This window comes from Caretta caretta, chromosome 7, assembly GCF_965140235.1.
Source record: "Caretta caretta isolate rCarCar2 chromosome 7, rCarCar1.hap1, whole genome shotgun sequence".
Taxonomy (NCBI): Eukaryota; Metazoa; Chordata; order Testudines; family Cheloniidae; genus Caretta; species Caretta caretta.
The window spans coordinates 6,141,446-6,161,536 of NC_134212.1; positions in this window are offsets into that span (position 1 = coordinate 6,141,446).

Consider the following 20,091-nt stretch of genomic DNA (forward strand, 5'->3'; position numbering starts at 1 on the left):
CCAGCGCCCCGCCTGCCTCCCACTCGTTCCCCGGCTCCCTCCCCGCCTCCCCGGGCTCCTAGCCCGGCCCGCCCCGCCTCTGGCCTGCCCCTCGTCCGCTCCCGGCCTGCCCCTGCCCCTCGCCTGCCCCCTTTCCGCTGCCCCCGCCCCGTCCTGCCCTGCCCCTCGTCCGGTCCCTGCCTGCCCCCTTCCACTGCCCCTCGCCTGCCCCTGCCTGCTCCCTGCCCCCTTCCACTGCCCCTCGCCTGCCCCTGCCTGCTCCCTGCTCACTGCCCCCTTCCACTGCCCCTCGCCTGCCCCCTTTCCGCTGCCCCCGCCCCGTCCTGCCCCTCGTCCGGTCCCTGCCTGCCCCCTTCCACTGCCCCTTTCCACTCCCTCCTGCCCCTCGTCCGCTCCCTGCCTGCCCCCTTCCACTGCCCATCGCCTGCCCCTGCCTGCTCCCTGCCCCCTTCCACTGCCCCTCGCCTGCCCCTGCCTGCTCCCTGCTCCCTGCCCCCTTCCACTGCCCCTCGCCTGCCCCCTTTCCGCTGCCCCCGCCCCGTCCTGCCCCTCGTCCGGTCCCTGCCTGCCCCCTTCCACTGCCCCTTTCCACTCCCTCCTGCCCCTCGTCCGGTCCCTGCCTGCCCCCTTCCACTGCCCCTCGCCTGCCCCTGCCTGCTCCCTGCCCCCTTCCACTGCCCCTCGCCTGCCCCTGCCTGCTCCCTGCTCCCTGCCCCCTTCCACTGCCCCTCGCCTGCCCCCGCCCCATCCTGCCCCTTCCACTGCCCCTCGCCTGCCCCCTTTCCGCTGCCCCCGCCCCATCCTGCCCCTGCCCCTGCCCCTCGCCTGCCCCCTTTCCGCTGCCCCCGCCCCGTACTGCCCCTTGTCCGGTCCCTGCCTGCCCCCTTCCACTGCCCCTCGCCTGCCCCTGCCTGCTCCCTGCCCCCTTCCACTGCCCCTCGCCTGCCCCTGCCTGCTCCCTGCTCCCTGCCCCCTTCCACTGCCCCTCGCCTGCCCCTGCCTGCTCCCTGCCCCCTTCCACTGCCCCTCGCCTGCCCCCTTTCCGCTGCCCCCGCTCCATCCTGCCCCTGCCCCTGCCCCTCGCCTGCCCCCTTTCCGCTGCCCCCGCCCCGTACTGCCCCTCGTCCGGTCCCTGCCTGCCCCCTTCCACTGCCCCTCGCCTGCCCCTGCCTGCTCCCTGCTCCCTTCCACTGCCCCTCGCCTGCCCCTGCCTGCTCCCTGCTCCCTGCCCCCTTCCACTGCCCCTCGCCTGCCCCCTTTCCGCTGCCCCCGCCCCGTCCTGCCCCTCGTCCGGTCCCTGCCTGCCCCCTTCCACTGCCCCTTTCCACTCCCTCCTGCCCCTCGTCCGCTCCCTGCCTGCCCCCTTCCACTGCCCATCGCCTGCCCCTGCCCCTCGTCCGCTCCCTGCCTGCCTCCTTCCACTGCCCCTCGCCTGCCCCTGCCCCTCGTCCGCTCCCTGCCTGCCTCCTTCCACTGCCCCTCGCCTGCCCCTGCCCCTCGTCCGCTCCCTGCTCCCTTCCACTGCCCCTCGCCTGCCCCTGCCTGCTCCCTGCCCCCTTCCACTGCCCCTCGCCTGTCCCCTTTCCGCTGCCCCCGCCCCGTCCTGCCCCTCCTCCGCTCCCTGCCTGCCCCCTTCCACTGCCCATCGCCTGCCCCTGCCCCTTGTCCGCTCCCTGCCTGCCTCCTTCCACTGCCCCTCGCCTGCCCCTGCCTGCTCCCTGCCCCCTTCCACTGCCCCTCGCCTGCCCCCTTTCCGCTGCCCCCGCCCCGTCCTGCCCCTCCTCCGCTCCCTGCCTGCCCCCTTCCACTGCCCCTTTCCACTCCCTCCTGCCCCTCGTCCGCTCCCTGCCTGCCTCCTTCCACTTCCCCTCGCCTGCCCCTGCCTGCCTCCTTCCACTTCCCCTCACCTACCCCTACCCGCTCCCTCCTTCCACTGCCCCTCACCTGTCCCTGCCCACTCCCTCCTGCACCTGCCCTGCCTCTTGTCCGCTCCCTCCCTACCCCCTTCCACTACCCCTCCCCGCTCCCCCAGCTCCCTGTCCTGACCCCTTCCCGCTCCCTCCTGCACCTGCCCCGCCCCCTCCCCTTCCTCTTCCACTGCCCCCTGCCCGCTCCTGCCACTGCTTCTCACCTGCCCCTGCCCGCTACCTTCCAATGCTGCCCTCTTCCTGCCCCCTTTCACTTCTCCTCGCCTGTCCCTGCCCGCTTCCTCCCACCCACTGCCCCATCCCGCCCCATGCCCCCTCCCTCCTGCACCTGCCCTGCCCCAGTCCCTGTCCTGACCGCTCCCTCCCTGCACTGCCCCATCCCGCCCCTGCCCCACTCCCTTCCTGATCCCTCCCGGCCCAGTTCCACTGCCCTAACTGCTCCTGCCATTGCCCCTCACCTGCCCCATTCCAACTCCCCCTTCCCTGCCCCTGTCCTTTCCTTCCAGCTCCCTCCGCTGCCCCCCATGGTGCTGGAACAATTGTTATAGTGGGCTGAAGGCAGAAACCATGTATTTGGGTTGTTGTTGCTCTTTCACACCAGGGGGTGCAGCAGCACCTCTAGTTCCAACACCTACGTCTGCCCCCTTATAACTCTCTGCCCCTGCTCCCCCCGACCACTGCCCCTACCTGCTCCCCCACCTCCTCTGTCCAGCTCACCTCAATGCCCTGCCCGCTCATCCAGCTCACTTCCCTGCCACTGTCCCTCCCCACTCTCCCTGCCTGCTGCCTCCTCCTTCCAGCTCGCTCCCCTGCCACTGTCCCTGCCCATTCCCCCTGCCCCCAACTCACTCCTTCAGCCCCTTCCTTCAGCTCTCTTTCCACTGCCCCTGCTCCCCCTGCCTCCTGTCCCACACTCTACTTCCTGAACGGCCAGTGGATCTCTGCCCAGCTGATGGGGTCCCCTGCCGCTTCTCAGACCTTTGTCAAGCCTGTGTGCTGAGCTGCAAGCTGGACCTAATCCCTGCAACAAGGCCCCTCTAGTCTACAGTACTTGGGTGGAAATTGCAGCAGCTTCAGTTAAAATTGTTGGCTTTTTAAGTGAGTATTTTATTGAATTCAATATGAGAATAAATAATGTACTCAGTAACATAGCCCTTGGTATGTTGTTCAATTTATTTTACGCTGTCCTCACAGTTCCAGTTGTCAGTAAACTACAGCATGGTGTCATTAAGTTTCACAGGTAACAGCATATTTATTAACCTATTCTTATTGTTTATACAGTGTAATCAAATAGGTGCAGCAGACCAAACACCAGCACCTGACCTAAGGCCTTTGCAATCTGGCACAATACGGAACAAAACACAGAGAACGTTGTGGGGCAAGAACATTTCATAAAACGGGGTTCTATAGACATGCTTAGGGACAGAGAATCAGGAGGAGCTGATCTCCAGCCCAGATGGTGGAGCAGCATCTCCATTATTATTTCGTAGGTTCACCGTAGCGTTTCTTGTCCCTCACACTGTCATCTCATCTCCCTCCTTTCCTTTGTGTTTGTTCTCTTCTCCGCCTATCTCACTCACTTTGGGACCCCTGTCTCAGAGTTAGTCAAAAATCTGTTCATCAGTTTCATAGTTTTCAATAAAAAAAATGGAACTTTTTTGCTGGAATTGTAAAATAAAAATCATGTTTAATGTTGGTCCAAATGTCCAGTGAGCATTTGTTGAGGTTTTGGTGAAGGAAATGAAACAGAAAACCTTATTTCCTGTTTTTTTATGTATTAGTTTGAGTTAAAATGTTCAGTTTTCCAGGTCAGATGGTTGATTTTCAAAGCCCAGTAACTGAACAATGTTTACCCTAAAAGTTTCTGTAGAAGTTATGGAAAAGCCACAACATTTTTTTCTCAACAAAATTTTTGCACAAAATTACATTTCAGTGGAAAATGTTGACCACCGCGTTCCTTCTCTCCCCTTCTATGCTTCCTTTGCCCTGCTACTTCCCATTCCCCAACCTTCCTCTCTCCCTTAGTCATTGGTTTCTGGCTTTCTCCCTCTTTCTCTTTGTCCTCCTGGATTTTTTCTCATCCTGTTAGCTGTGGGAGGTGACTTATGTACACACTGTAAGTTGTTTGCGGGGCAGGGCCTGTCTTTTGAATATGTGGATGTACAATGGGGCTCTGATCTCTGCATAAGCTTCCAGTTGATATTATGGTACAAATAATAATTAATAATGGGACATGGTAAATAAACTAGTAATGAGCACTCTCATCTCTAGGCAAAGCCAGGGGCATTTCATATCACGAGGCACCTTGCAAGACCAGGCCCTAACTTTATGGCATTTTGGTGCCCTGTATGAGGTACTGTACAGAATACCTCAAATGTCAATTTAAACCTGCCAAAAGAAAATAAGCACCAGAAAAATGATTTAAAACCAGAATCAATGTGCTATGGGAGATGCTTTCCAGGTTACCTGCAAATCATTTTTGGTTTAATTGCTTTTGCGATAAGGGTTTGAGTGCCCTCAATGGTCTGGCTGGTCAGGTCACGTGTAGTAGGTTTAAAACTTTTTTTTTTAAAGTAATCCAGACTTCTAGGGCTAAATCCCCTGCTGGCGTAGCTGCACTGAAATCAGTGAAGTTGGTCCCGCTTAAGCAAGGGCGAATTTAGTCCTAATGTACAGGCCGTCCCGCTTGGCTCAGTTACTGGGAGCATATGGCAGGAATTGCTACAGATGGTTCAGTTTTTTATAAATTGTGCAGTTCACTCTTAATTTAAAAGGGTATGGGTCCAGATTCTCCGCTGCACCTCACTGGGACAGCTGAACAGGGGAGCAACGACGGCTCCATGATCTTCTGCTCTAGCCCCAGCCCGGAGGCTGCTCTAACTTGTCCCAGCTTGTTATGGTCTCCAAAGATCCCTGTGTCAGTTGGGGATCATCAGAGCAGACTGTGCTGAAGGTGTGCTCCCTTCCCAGCCAGCACACCCCTTCCTGCCACCAACACACCCGCTGCACAGGGGGGGTGTACAAGGATGGAGGTGTACAAGCTTGCTGCAGAGTCCTCTGTGACTGGCGAATCCCCACAGGGGACTTGTGGGTGGCTTCCCCAGCCTTTACAGTGCCTGTGTGGCACATTGGAGGGCTGGCTTAGAACTCAAAACAACCTTGGCAAATTAGAAAATTGGTCTGAATTCAATAAGATGAACTTCAGTAAAGACAAGTACAAAGTACTTCACCTAGGAAAGAAAAATCAAAGGCACTGCTACGAACTGGGGAGTAACTGGCGAGGCAGTAATGCTGCTGAAACGAGTATTTGGGGTTCTAGTGAATCACAAATTGAAGGTGAGCCAACAATGTGATGCAGTTGCTAAGGAGGAGAGCAACAAAAGTTATAAAAGGTTTAGAAAACCTGACCTCTGAGGAAAGGTTACAAAAACTGGGCATGTTTAGTCTGGAGTAAATAAGACTGAATGGGGACCTGATAACAGCCTGCATGTACGTTTTGCAAGTGTGGTGATCAGTTGTTCTCCATGTCCACTGAAGGTAGGGCAAGAAGTAATGGGCTTAGTCTGCAGTTAGGGAGGTTTAGGTTAGATATTTGGAAAAACTTTTGAACGGTAAGGGTAGTTAAGCATTAGGGTTAGGAGGTTTAAATGAACAGGTCGGACAAACATCTGTCAGGGCTGGTCTAGGTTAACTCGGTCCTGCCTCAGTGCATGGGGCTGGACCAGATGCCCACTAGTAACTCCAATGAGGTCGGCAGCTGGGGCATTCTACAAAGCTGGATTCTTCAACTGACCCAGCACACTGAGCTTGTTCTTACAAACTGCTGAGCCCCCTCAACTCCTAGTGCCTTCAGTGGGTTCTCTGCACCACACAAGGATCAGGCCCATCATAATCCAAGCACAAGACTGGGATCCAGGAATCCTGGGGTTTTTTAACTGGGTCCTGTCCCTGACTTCTTGTGCAACAGTGGGCAAGTGATGCAACTTTACTGGCCTTCTTTTTCCCCACCTGTAAAGAGGGGACATTTATCCCTGCTTTCCTCACGTGGTCTTAAATGATTAGTGTTAGTGAGATCTGAAGAAGAACTCCTTGTAAGCTCAGAAGCTGGTCTCTCTCACCAACAGATGTTGGGCTAATAAAAGATATCCTCACCCACCTTGTCTCTCTAATATCCTGGGACCAGCACGGCTACACCACCACAAACAGTAGTGTTTCCCAAGCATTTGGGGATCCTAAAATGAAAGGAGCTAGAGAAATATAGATTGTATGTTACATTCATGGCTATATTGCCAGCTCCCTTCTGCAACAAAAATCACGTTGTGGCTACTTCCATTTGCACTAGGGTAATATTTCCCATCCTCTGGGGCCTGCCCCCTGAGGCCATAGGAAGGGGGCATGGACCTACCTTTTAATTGTTCACCACTCTCAGCTTTCATTAAGATAAAGTCAGTCTCTAACTGTTATGGTTGCAAAGACAAGCTTCCGAATGTGACCTGAGTGTAGCCAGTGCAGAGGTGTCTGCCTGCCTTTGTCGAGAGCCTGTGCATTGCCTTGTTCATTTCACTGGGTGCTAACTCAGATGCTAATGGTGATGCTTCAAACATTATATATTTTGTAGCTCAAAGCATATAAGAAAAGAGAGGAAAGTGTATAGTATGAAGATTTACAACAGCGTGTCCCAAAAAGGGAGCTTGCACCCCTTGGGCATGAAAGATTAGCTTGGAGGGTGTGGGGGGCAGGAACATCTAGAAATTAAAATCTGAGTTTGATTCTTGGCTTTGCCACAATGTTCCTGTGTGAGCCTGGGCACGTCATTTAATCAGTTTGCCTCAGTTTCCTCTCAAGAGAATGGAGATGGCCATCCTTCCTTACCTCAAAGCCCGCCTTTGAGGAGGCATTCATTAATGTTGGTGAGATGCTCGGATACTTCAGTGCTAAGGGACCTCATAAATCGAGAGATGGGCCAGGAGAACATCTGTGAGATCATTGCAATTTGGGAGCGCTATGCATTTTGGGAGGAAGAGGGAACCAGGAGGCAGCCCCTCATCAAACCTGCCCCCAAGGAAATCCACTGGGAGTTACCACTTTGAAAGCAGGGTGATGCACAGCTCCCATCCTGCCGTGGTTTTGTGGGGGTGAAACCAGGGAGCAGAACTGATTTTTCTGGCTGTTTATCCCCACATGTTCCCAAGCCTCCATGTAATAAGAAGGCCACCACCCCATACCCCTATAAACACCCTCCTTCCAGAGGGAAATGCGCTGGAGCTATGTACAGAAGTGTCATCCTTCTGCGGGTTATTCTGCAGAAGGCAATGAAATTCAGATGTGGTATTATTTTTTGGTGAGACAGACACCTCCAGCAATAGGCTCAGTAGGATAATATCTGTCAGAGGCAATATATTTGACACATTGTTGACTTTTGGTTATTTAAATTGTTCAACACATTTTGCCCCATATCACTCCACCAGCCCTGTGCAAAGCTGTCCATTCTAATTGCTGCCCTTTTCCTTTTTAAGGCTAATCCCGTTTTTCCACAGCGAGCAGAGCTCTTGCTTCCTTTTGATGTTTCAACCTGCTGGGTTGAGCAAAGTGGGAGGAAAGTTCATTTGACCCCTTCGCTATTGTACCTGGTGCATGCAATCAATGAGCTCCAGGGAAGGTTGAGGACAGTTCCTGCCTAAACTTCAGTTACCAGGCTGAATGGCTTCCAGTTACACTGCAAACATTACTTCTGTGCACAAATACTGCAGTATGCACCATACCTGACTAGCTTTTCCAAGGGTAAACTGGAATTTATTCAGGAGTTTTTTCTCCTATGGACTGAGCAATTTATGAAATGTTTCTTAATTCTGATTGGTCAGATATGTCATGGGGTATTGTTCCTATGCCCTGACTAGCTGAGCACACTTCTTGCATGAAGTTTTGCAGAGCACATTTAAAGTTCTGTCTCTGCAAACCTTTCTGGCAGCAAAAGTCAATGGCGCGAAGGTGCTTGGAAAGCAGACACACACATGGGGCAGGGGAGTGGTTTTCACACAACTAATTTGTTTGGGGCTCGATTGTGCACGGACTTCGGCCCAGCACTCAGAGCCATGTTTCCCGGCCTCAGACACATTGCCCCCCGTGCTCTGGTGGAGCATGCAGGACATTACACCCATACGGATGCTGTTCAGCATGTGTGTGTGGGAGGGATGCTGGCAGAACCACGGCTCTGCCTACTCAGTGCCTTTCCATTCCCCTTTTAGGACAGCTGGCAACACAGGGGAATAGCTAGAGTGCCATCTCTGAACTCCCCTCAGGTGGGCACTGGAATTCTGTCTGACCTTTGAGGGCCAGCCTTAGGGGAAATGACACCCTGGGTGAACTTGTATTTTGGTACCCCCGGTTCCTGCTGCCTCCCTGGGCTCCCCACAGCCCTGCACTCATTCCCTCAGGCTCTTACTGCACCCCTGGGCCCTGCTGCCTCCCCACCATTGCTCCAAACACCCTTCTGTGGCCTCGCACCCCAGGCTCACCCCACTCCTTGCCTGTTTAGACCATGGTGCCCTACCACAGTGACCTGGGCGGTTGCCCACCCATAAGACTGGCCCTGCCTTTACAGGGCAATGCAAGAAATGGGAGGTTCCTAATTCCCTTCTGCTGCCCACCCCGTACCATACTTGTAAAATATAGACTATAACCCTTCAAATTTAGACAAATGTTCCTGGAAAATTTCTAGTGTTATTCACCCAACTCTTCCACTACTTGTCCCCAGGTGCTGTGCAGAGCTAATTCCTGTCCACCTGCATCCTGCCAGCAGCCCCACTGAAGTCAAATACATTGCATGAGCAAGGCAAGCAGAATGTGGCCTTTCTAGAGAACATTTTAACATCAGCTGCTGACAGGGATAAATTACAAGGCAGCAGACCAGATCCTCAGCTGGAGTAAAAATCATCATAACCCCTTTGTACTCACTGGATCAACACTGGTTTACACCAGCTGAAGATCTGACCCCACGACAATAGTTTACATCACAAATGACGCTGGATGTTTATATATTGCTCAGTCAGCCCTCTTGTGGCTCTTGACATGGAGAGCTTCAGCTCAGGTGAATTACAGCCCTTTATTAATTCTGCAGCCATCTACTATCTCATTGATAATAACCCTCTGGTTGCTATTGTCTAAGCCCTTTCAATAACAAAAAGAGAGTTAGAAAACCAAGTAAGTGTCTCTAAATGCCATGCCGCTGAAGGACTGGACTATAAAACAGGGCTCTATTTTACAGCACCGTCTTCTGCTTATTCACCAAACCCTTTCTTTGTGGCTAAATGCGCCCTCACTTGGGTCCTTTATTAGGGAGGCAATGTGATGGCCTGAAGACCTTTTGGTTATTGAAAATAGAGATGATTATGCATCAAGACCAGGATGGGGAATTTCAAGCTGTGCCAGGCAGAACAGCAACTCAAAACAAGATGAATCGTGCCATATTGCTTAGTTTACTTTCATGTATTTATTTATTGCACTGTGTAGCTTTTCTGCTGCATAGTCCATTAGCATTCTCATCCTGGTAAAATGTATGTGGAATATTCACTGCACAGTTATTCTGTGACACACACACTTTGAATGTCTGAAACAGCAGCAAAGTAAGCCTAGAGAGAGTCACCGAGAGCACTCTGTGTTCCATCCTTTACGTGGAATGCCATAGAGGCTTGTTGTGCTCATTATCACAGCCCTCTGACTAACACATGAGCGTTGCTTTCGCACTTGTGTCACATTGCTGGGGTATTTGGATCGAAACCGCTTTGAATAATTTTACAGCAGTTCCCTGCCTTGATCGATACAATAATTTGTAATGATCACATGAATTTTCTTTGTCCTCCCACCCAGAAATGTAAAACTGGGCATTATGTACACACCAAGGTATTTCTAAATAAGCCCCCTCCTTTTAACCTTTGCATTTTAGTGGGTTAGTTGCTAAGTAACTGACTAAGATTTATAGTCATCTATTGTTAATTTCAGAGGCTGTCTTCAGCTTCACCATAAATAGTATTTGGGAGTCAACTTCACAACAGAGCGTAAGAAAACCTACCAGCCAGTTTTTACCATGTGGAGACAAACACACTCTATGCAGGTCAGAGCCAAGCAAAACCAGAAAAACTGCACCCCCATCCCAAGGATTTGCATGGCCCCTCTGAACAGATCCCATAATATACCTACATTAGATCAAATCTTCAGTGCCCTCTGGCACCAACTCACAGAAGTCCTTGTATAGCTTAGCATCCAGGGTGCACTCAGTCTGACTGCATCCTGTTTACCACTTTGCTGGTACCTCACCTCCCACATAAATACCCACCACTTGTTTTTACATTTCCTTGTCCTTTTAAGCTATTACTCACTAATTAGCAGAAATGACAGGGAACAGCTCCTCTGCGAATTGCATTCCTCTGCCATAAAGAATAGGATATTCTGAATATAGCTAAATTTTGCATACGTTTCTTTGTGGGGTATGCTATTCAATGCATTTGTTTTAATTAGAGATTTAAAGCAAAGGTTAAATAAACATACAGAGATGGGTCAGAAAAGGGGCCTTCTCTAGCCATATGTTAGGAGTAATAAAAGGAAATGCAGTGTACATAATTCTCTCCCTTCCCTGCAGTGACCTCTAGTGTGACCTAGCAGGAATACTTACTCATCAATCTCCTCCCATACTACCTTCGTTTTGGATCTTAACTGAAGCAGAAATCTGAGATTTGGGGAAATCCATAGAGATGGAAGGAAAGGACATTAAACTATTTAGAGCAGAGTTATTCTGATGTTCGCTTGGGAGTGCAATGGAAGCGCCAAAGTCACTTTATTCAGTGTCTCAAATTAATCGTGCATTGCAGTCCCACAGGTGGAAAGGTCCATCTTTTAAAAAAATCCTCTTAGCTGTTCGCCCCGTGCCCCCACCACCTGCCTATTAGGAATAAAACACAGAATGTTTTTCAAGGCAGTAACCAAATGTACTTAGCATACAGACTGTTCTCCCCGGTTTTTTGGAAAATGTGGGCGTAACAGAAGGTAATACATTACTCTAAGGAAGAGCTGTATTTCAGAAACCTTTTTTCCTTTTATACATGTGACAAAGTGGAAATTTTTTATCATAGTTTTGTGAATCCTACTCGTGCCTCAGTTTCCCTATATAATTTGAATCGCCATCCAGTGGGGGATTCAAGGGTTAAGTCTGCTTTGGGGGGCAGTGCAGGACCTAAGAGGTGGGTGTCGCCTTGCTGTCTGGCTGCAATGAATGAGTTGTTAAGGAACCAGATGGAACCTTCTGAAAACAACCGGTATCAATGCAGAAAAGAGACCACAGCTGGCCTCAATGACCAGAACATTAACACCAAGGGAAGAAAGTTTCCCCTTGACCTCTCTGCTGGGAAGCTGTCCAGAGACTAGCTCCAGAACAAAGGACTGAGAGGTGACACGCAGAGGACAAAGAGTGTGCCTGGGACTGCCAAAGAAGTCAGAAAAGAGACAGAGCCTGAAATGTTGGCTGGTGGAGTGCTCTGGGTTGGCCAGATGGCCTTCCTCTTAATGCCAATTCCTCTGTGCTAACCAAAGGACTTCCGACCTCATGTGACGGTTGACTCATCACTCCTACTGTTTTGCAAACCCTGCCTCTTGTCACTGTAAACACTTGCTGCAGCGCATCAGTCCCTGGAGAGCGCAGTCTCGAACCAGGCGTCTATTTCAACTGGATTCGCTGGGCTGAGCTCATGGCGTGAAGGAGTGCTGAAGCCAGGGGCTCGGTCGTGGAAGCATAAGGCTGCATGGCCTACCACGCAGGAAGAGTGCGACCCCTTGGGGATCCAGCACACTAAGGTGCTTAAATAAGGGCCTCTGGTCTAACTTCAGGCACCCAGTTTGGAAGCTCTTGGCCTATATTTATATATTGGGGGGCAGGGGAAGGGATAACTCGGTGGTTTGAGCATTGGCCTGCTAAACCCAGGGTTGTGAGTTCAATCCTTGAGGGGGCCATTTAGGGATCTGGGGCAAAAATTGGGGATTGGTCCTGCTTTGAGCAGGGGGTTGGACTAGCTGACCTCCTGAGGTCCCTTCCAACCCTGATATTCTATGATACTATATTTTGTTGATGTGCAGTGCATTGCCGGGTTTTCAATCTATAATTTTTGTGAGACAACTAGGATAGGTTTAGGTCACCTATATTCAGAAATGCAAAATATAAAGAATCCGAGGTGGGTTAGCTTGGAAATTGGTCTTTACTGGGCTGTGAATTGAAACCTATTAACCAGTAAGCCGAAACATACAGTTCAAAGAATAAGTTCATAATGCAATAGTCGTTAGATCCTGGTCATTATGATTACGTTACATGAGCACGTAGAGGCCCTAACGTGCTAGGTGCTGTATATACACATAGCAAGAGACTCTCTCTTCCCCAAAGACTTTACTGTCTAACTTGATGAGCCAGCCAAAGGGTGGGAGGGGAAAGAGACTCACACAACTCAAGTGACTGACCCAGAACACACAAGAATTCAGAGGCATTGGTGGGACTAGCCCCATCATCTCCTGACGTTCACGCCGGTGCCTTATCCACTAGCCCAGTAGTTCTCATCCTTTCCAGACAACTATACCCTTTCTCTTGCGTACCCCAAATGTTACCTCACTTAAAAACGACTTGCTTACAAAATCAGACATAACAATACACAAGTGATACCGCACACTAGTACTGACAAATTGCTTGCTTTCTCATTTTTGCCATATCATTATAAAATAAATCACGCCTTCCCGCCAGGTTAAGAAACATTCATATAATATAGAGAGCAGTATAAACGAGTCATTGTCTGTATGACATTTTAGTTTGTACTGACTTCGCTAGTGCTTTTTCTTTAGCCTGTTGTAAAACTAGGCAAGTATCTAGATGAGTTGACGTATCCCCAGGAAGACCCCTGCGTACCCTCAGGGGTACACGTACCCCTGGTTGAGAAGCACTGCACTAGACCATATATAAAAGACATGGAAAACTCATTCTGTCAAATGAAAAAACAAATCATGAAATCAAAGTGCCCCAATTTATATCACACATCTTCCCCAGTACAGGAATAAACTCATTAAGGAGAAGGCAATTATCAGCCTAGCAAGGTCACATAATTAAGGGGCCCTCCACTGTGCTAGCATGCATTCTTATTAATTTCAGTTATGCCAACAACCATGGAAATGAACTAGCTCTGGAAAAACCTGTAGTTTGTTTTCTATTACACAGCACAAATCCGTGGACGCTGATAGGGGTTGTTGGAAGCACTTTTCTAAGATGATTGAAAGGGACTGGTACAATTTGATCAGCAGAGTTTACAAATGCGAGTGTCATTTCAAAGGAAGGTATCAGAAACAAGTGCATGCTGGCCTAATAATGAGCTAAATTTTCATCTTCATTGGAAGAGGAAAAGTTACTTGGCTTGGAAGCCAGCAGTACGGTGTGTCATGACATGGCTTGATCCCGTTGTACAGCTTTTATTGTTCTGTACGAAGTTTGTGTTTACAGAGATATGATAGACGGGGAAATCCATGAAGAAGGAAGAGTCAGCACACCAGGCAAGAGGGAATGAAGGCAAAGCTAAGACTTTCCCTGGAGGTAGAGTTGGGGGAGTCCCATACATGGGAAATATCGTGGATGTAGTGGCAGATGTATTAATTGTGTTATAGTAACACCAGGAGGCTCTGTGGGAGCTGAAAGTTGTAGAAAAACGACACTGTAGTCTCCACTCTTGTAGAGAAAAGTTCCAATTTACTTTCTTCTTCTCTGTTGGCATATTGAAACCAATGGATTTGCACCCATTTACACCGGCAGAGAATTTGGGGCATAGCACGCTTGGCTTATTACTTGTGAGTTCAGTTAAGCGTTTGCAAGTTCAGCAACATTTCATTTGCATCTGAATTTATGTCACATAGGGCCATATTTTCAAAGTCTGTCCCACGTAGCTGTGTACATGCAGCTATATACGTCTAATGCAGAGCCATACCTGGTTGAATGGCCACAATGGGTAGATGTGCATGGAAGCCAGGTATGTGCAAATGAATGTGCTCAGCTGCATGCTCCAGACGTTGAAAATCTGACCCAGGCTGTAAAGGTCTGGCATAACGTGAAGACTGTAGTACAAGAGACCTGACATGCATATATGATGGCCACCATCTTGGCCAACACCTTGGAATGAAGCAGAGCGCTCCCGAAAAGCATGAAGTGCTTTTAGCCTCCAAGTCCTGGCACTACCCCTGCCTTGGGATCTCTCGGCACACTTTCGGGGTGCAGGACCTCTAGCGTGCTTTCCATCCTGACAACTGAGACCTCCACAGTCCAACAACCTCAACCCTGGTACCAGTGCTGACTCCCAGATTTCCCCATTGCTTAAACACACCCACTCCCAGAACTCTAGCCATGTGGGTCTACAGATCAACTCTTCAAGGGCTGTAAGATAGCTGGAGTGCGCACACACAGAGAGACAGACTTTGCACAGGATTCTAACGCACCATTGCTCTTTACTTAAGACCTAAAGCACAACAGAGACCAGATCATTTAGAAAACAACAAACACGCTGCACACAGTGACCCTCACTCTAGCTCACCCTTCCCTTGGGACCTTCTGAGTTCAGGTCGGCAGGGTCCCCCACAGCTTCATGCCTCTACTTTGAGCTGGCAAAAATGACAAAAGATCTCAACTAGATAAGCCTTCCATTTTATGACCTTGGTCAGGTGACTTCAGATCACCTTCCTCAGGTGATCACAGACCCCGACCAGGTGACTTCACTGCTGGGCTAGCTCTCCCCTGACAAACTGTTTCTCTTTGGCGTGAGCCAGCATCGTCTCTAGGTTGTTTGTATTTGACTAGAGGGGCATTCCAATGTAACGGCCCTCTGGTGTCAGCTTTGTATCACCGCCTCTTGGAATTTCAGCCCAACACAGAAGTGAAAGGACAAGAGAGAATTTGCAGCTTGGTAAAGACAGTGCTTAAATTATGGGAAAAAGTGGCTCGCTTTAATTTAAACAGTAGTGGGAAGTAAGGGGCCCACAAGACAGAAGTGAGGTAGTCCCTAAAAGAAGGGAGCCCGCCTCCTTATCCCCACCCCCAGTGAGAGTAATTAACCAGTGGAACGATTGACCAAGGAACATTGTGGATTCTCCATCACTGGCAATTTTTATATCTAGTTTGGATGTTTTTCGAAAGATCTGCTCTAGGACTTATTCTGAGGCAGTTCGCTGGCCTGTGTTCTACAGGAGGTCAGAAGAGATGATCACAGAGGTTCCTTCTGGCCTTGGGATCTATGAAAATTCACTCCCACTCCCACTAATTCAAGCGTCGCATACAGAAAGTTCAAAATCTCACACAGTATTTGTAAACTGTCCCCAAATTGTTACACCAGTATACTTGACTTTTACCATTAAAAGGTGTAATCTGCACTTGTGTTTCTGCATTTAAAAATATTTCTGGAGACCGGGACAATCTCCAGTACTGAGAAACGTTGGTGACGAATCTGTGCAATTACCAAGGTTTTCCCCCTCAGACATCCTTGCAAAATAGAGAACATTGGCAATGTGTTCCCATGAAGTCAACCATCATTCTCTGCTACACCGCAGTTAATGAGTTTTACTTAAAATATTCCCTTCTGTGTAGTGCGAAAAAACCCAGCAGCGAACAGCTTCAAAGAAGGTCAGCAGCTAGCAAGCCTGGATTAATATGGGACAATGAGGCAAAAACCTGATTAATTTAATTGTTCATCAGAAGTGTAGTTAAAGATTATGGAAGGATGATGAAAATGATCAACATATGAATGGAGCCAAGTAATCATTTTTATTTAAGGAAGAATACATATGTAACCCTACCCACAGACACACACACACAAGGACTTTGCACTCAGGGATTACTCTTTAGATATCTGGGTTTTGTCCATAGCTTTCTTGTCAAAGATGAATATTTTTATACACCAACCACTAATTAGCTGCAGTTGGATATCGTTGTAGGCTCTGATTCAGCAAGGTACTTAAAGCCAGGCATGGTCTTGAGCAAGTGAATGCTGATGGTTAGGCACATGCATAAGTGCCTTGCTAACACCAGGACCTTAATGGTGAAAATGGACAATCTTAAGTCATAGCTTGCCACTTGCCTAATCAATGCTTCCGTATGTGCACTGTACCCCATCTAGATTTTGTCTTAAAGGAACAGCTAGTGGATACAAGAATCAATTTTTCATTAGAGAGAGGTAAACATTTAAACAGATTCGGTACATGCTTATATATGATTTATTTTGTCTTTTAAGATGTAACCTGGAAAGAAATCTTGTGCACATTCATTCTATCGTATGTCCAAACATTTTAGAAATGATATGTCCAAGCCAAGCTGTGTGGGAACCAGAATTTCTGTTTCATGGGACATTCTGCAATTTTGAAATTTGAAACCAAAGAAATTGGAAATTTCTTGCAAAATTTCATTTCAGGCCAAGCAAAGTGTTGTTTTGATAGATTAACAGTGTATGTTTTCTGATTTTGACTTTTAAAAATTGTATTTGATAATTTATTATGTAATCTGAAATGAAATAGATTTCTAAAACAAGAGACAAGGTGGGTTAGGTAATATCTTTTATTGGTCCAACTTTTGCTGGTGAAAGGGACAAGCTTTTGAGCTACACAGAGCTCTCCTTCTCTGTGTAGCTTGAAATCTGGTCTAGTTCACCAACAGAAGTTGGTCCAATGAAAGATATTACCTCCCCCACTTTGTCTCTCTGATACCTTGGGACCAAGACAGCAACTATAACACTGCAAACAATTTAGAAACAAAATCATTTCAAAATGAAAAAGTGAAATATTTCATCCCCACCGGGTCAACATGCCCTTATCACAATACCTCATTTCAACTTCTTTTACATGACATTTCACCAAAATCAACATGTTCCTGCAGAAAGTTTCAGTTCAACAAAACAACATTTCTGATGGAAAAATGTTGTTGGAAATTTTTCAACTGACGATGCTATGGACATACACGGTTTAAAATTAGCTCTAATATGACACAACTTATGCAAAAATGCAGAAGTTGGTCCAATAAAATATATTACCTCACCCACCTTGTCACTCTCAGGAAAAATAGGGCCATTTTCAGAGACTGTTATGGCTGTGACAATTTCCTGCAATAGCCTGGACCAGCCTCATTGAATTAAATTAAACCTTACTGAATTAAGTTACAGTATCGTAGGCGTTCTCTATTAAAAAGGCAAATATTTGTGTAGTATTGTGGGATTGTATGTAACATCTCTAGGGAGGAGAGCAAACTAATGTAAACTCTGGGAAGTTATAAGCTTTTAGAGGTAAGTCGGTTTCCTAGGAAATGCTTGGAAGGGAGTGTGGAAGTGCAAATTTCCCACCTCTGGACTGAGCCCTTTGAAGTATCACCCTGAGGAGGGGCCCTTTTGTCTGCTGACCAAAGGAGGAGGGATCAAAGACCCAAACAGTATAAAGAAGTGGCTGAGGGCCAGTCTCCCTTAGAGAGGCTCGTGGCACAGCTTCAGTGCTTCAGCTACATGGCTGTAGTGTAGACACTTGCTACAGCAGCAGAGTAGGAGAGGTTCTTCCAGCACTGCAGTAAATCCACCCCTCTTAGAGGTGGGTAGCTAGGTTGACGGAAGAATTCTTCTGTCAACCTAGTGCTGTCTACACCGGGGCTTTGGTTGGCTTAACTAAACCTCTTGGGCGGGAGTGGGAGTTTTTCCCACCTTTAAGCAACGTAGCCAGATTGGCCTAAGTTTCAGGTGTAGAGCAGGGCCTCACAGATTCATGGGTGTGCTTGTTCTGACCCAAGGCAGTTTTGAGCTTGTAACCACAGGAAAAAAACACTCAGTGGGGTTTGAAGGATTGTCAGCTGCCAGAGCCCTTGTTGACGCTGGGGTGATCTCAGAAAAACATACTGGCATTTGTGTAGGTTCTTTTATTGTTATCCATCTGTTTTCTCTGTAATGCTTTCACCTTAAGAATAAACGTGCTTGCTTAGAAAAGGCTATGTGGTAACTTTACAGAAGGCAAAGCAGGCCTGCTGAGGTAGATTACCTTATTGGGGTTATCACAGTATAGGCCAGGAACTGTGCAGCCTGGAAATACCCAGACAGGATGCAGGGAGACACGTGTCTCTGCCCAAGAGAGGTGATGGCCAGGTAGCCAGAAGCCTGCGAGTGGGTGCCCTTGCTGGACCACAAGAGGGAAATACAGGTACCGTTGCTCTAGTCTGAGTTCCTGCATAGCACAGGCCAGAGAATCTCACCTAGGAATTTCTGCAATGGAGAGACTCATTGTCCCACACAACATAGGTAAACACTCTTGAGTCCAACAACATTTGGATGGACAAGAGTGTATCTTTTAGTCGGGGCAGCTCTGGGGAGAATCTTGCAGGGGCTATAGCCACCCCAAAATTTGCCTTAGCCCCCCTGTAGCAGCTGCTGATCTCTGGCCGCCCAACTCTAAAGGCATAGCAGAGAGAGCAGCAGCTGCTGGCCAGGTGCCCAGTTCCAGTAGCAGCAGAGAAGTAAGCCCAGGCAGGAGTGCCCGAGAGCAGCCCCGGCCCATGTTCCCACCCACTGGGGCACACCGTCCAGGTCAGGTTGAGGGTCTGAGGCTCCCCACAGCAGCCTGGACTGACCCACTCCAGCCCAGGCTCCTGGGCCCTGCTCCCTGAGTGCCAAGAGGGGCTCAGCCTCATAAGGGGGGGCTAAGGCCCACCTCAGCCACTCCCCCCCCCACACACACACCAGGAAGAGGCTGGAACCACCCCTGCCTTCTAGACAGACATTCAGTCTTGATGTAACAACTCCAACTGATGGAGAATTTACTACATCCCTTGGGGAGTCGTCCCAATTGTTAATTACCTTCACTGTTAACAAGTCGTCGTATTTCCAGTTTGAATTTGTCTGCTCGATAAAAGGGCCTTCTTATGTCAGATATCTTCTCCCAGCCAGAGATTCCAGCCAAAGCAGGGACGGCTGCATTGGGTGGAGGGGGGAAGGTGGGGCCCAGGCAGAGCCTTCCCTCCCCCTGCACTGCTGTGAGCCCCCCACAACACTCACACATACCCACACAATCTGGAGGCAGTAGGACCCAGGAGGTGCTTTCCCTCTGCTCCCTCTGGCCTTGGGATAAAATTGCAAAGAGGCCAGCTAGATTCTTCAGGGCAGAGACAGTGTGTTACTGGGTCTGCACAGGGCCTAGGACAATGGGACCCCACTCTTGGTTGTCCCTTAGACACTACTATAATAAACATAAATAATAATATTAATAAGCTTAATCGGTTTGGCTCCTTAAGTCTTGCCCTATAGCATAGATCTATGCTCAACCCCAACCTCAAATCACTCTTGCAACTCTTTGACCTCTCTCCAATTGTCCAAAGTGTGCACGCCACACCTGACCACAGGATTCCAAGCAGTGATTTCCCTGATCTATAGAATATACTCCTCTCATTTAAAAGCAGGAGAAAAAAAGCATTCCTGCAGGATGTGAACAGATGCAAAGTAGCTCTTTTACACAAGAGATCAATGAAATCCTGGCATGGATGAAACATTTAGGTCGAACACACGAGCATGGAAGTCATGCAGGAGACATCCTGCTTGTCGACAAATCTTTAGCTGTGCTCCAATTCTGTGATAGCAGATCACAGATGATTTTGGGCGGTGTAAGATCTGGGGGTGAAATCCTGGCCCCACTGAAGTCAATGGCAAAACTCCAATTGACTTCAGCTGGGACGGTACTTCCTCTCGGTGTCTCCATGGCCCCACTGAAGTAAATGGCAATGGCTCCTCCCTCCTCTGTGAAGGCAGCTTGCAGCCAGCCTTTTGTGGCAGGGCTTTTCCTTTTCTTTGCAGAGTCTATTTACCCTTTCTTCCCCTTGCTGAGGAAGGGGGCAGGGTACTTCCACCCCATCAAAGGCAGTTCTGTGATTAATTATTATTCGTAGTATTTGCATTATCATAGCATCCTGGAGCACCAGCCATGAACCAAGGCCCCATGGTGCCAGATGCTGTGCAAACATATAACCAAAAGACAGTGCCTGTCTCACAGACCTTACAGTCTAAATAAGCTTTGTCTCACTCTTATCCCCTGCCACCACATGCCAACCAGCTCCCAACCCAAACTGCTCTCAAGATGACTCTGCAAGAGA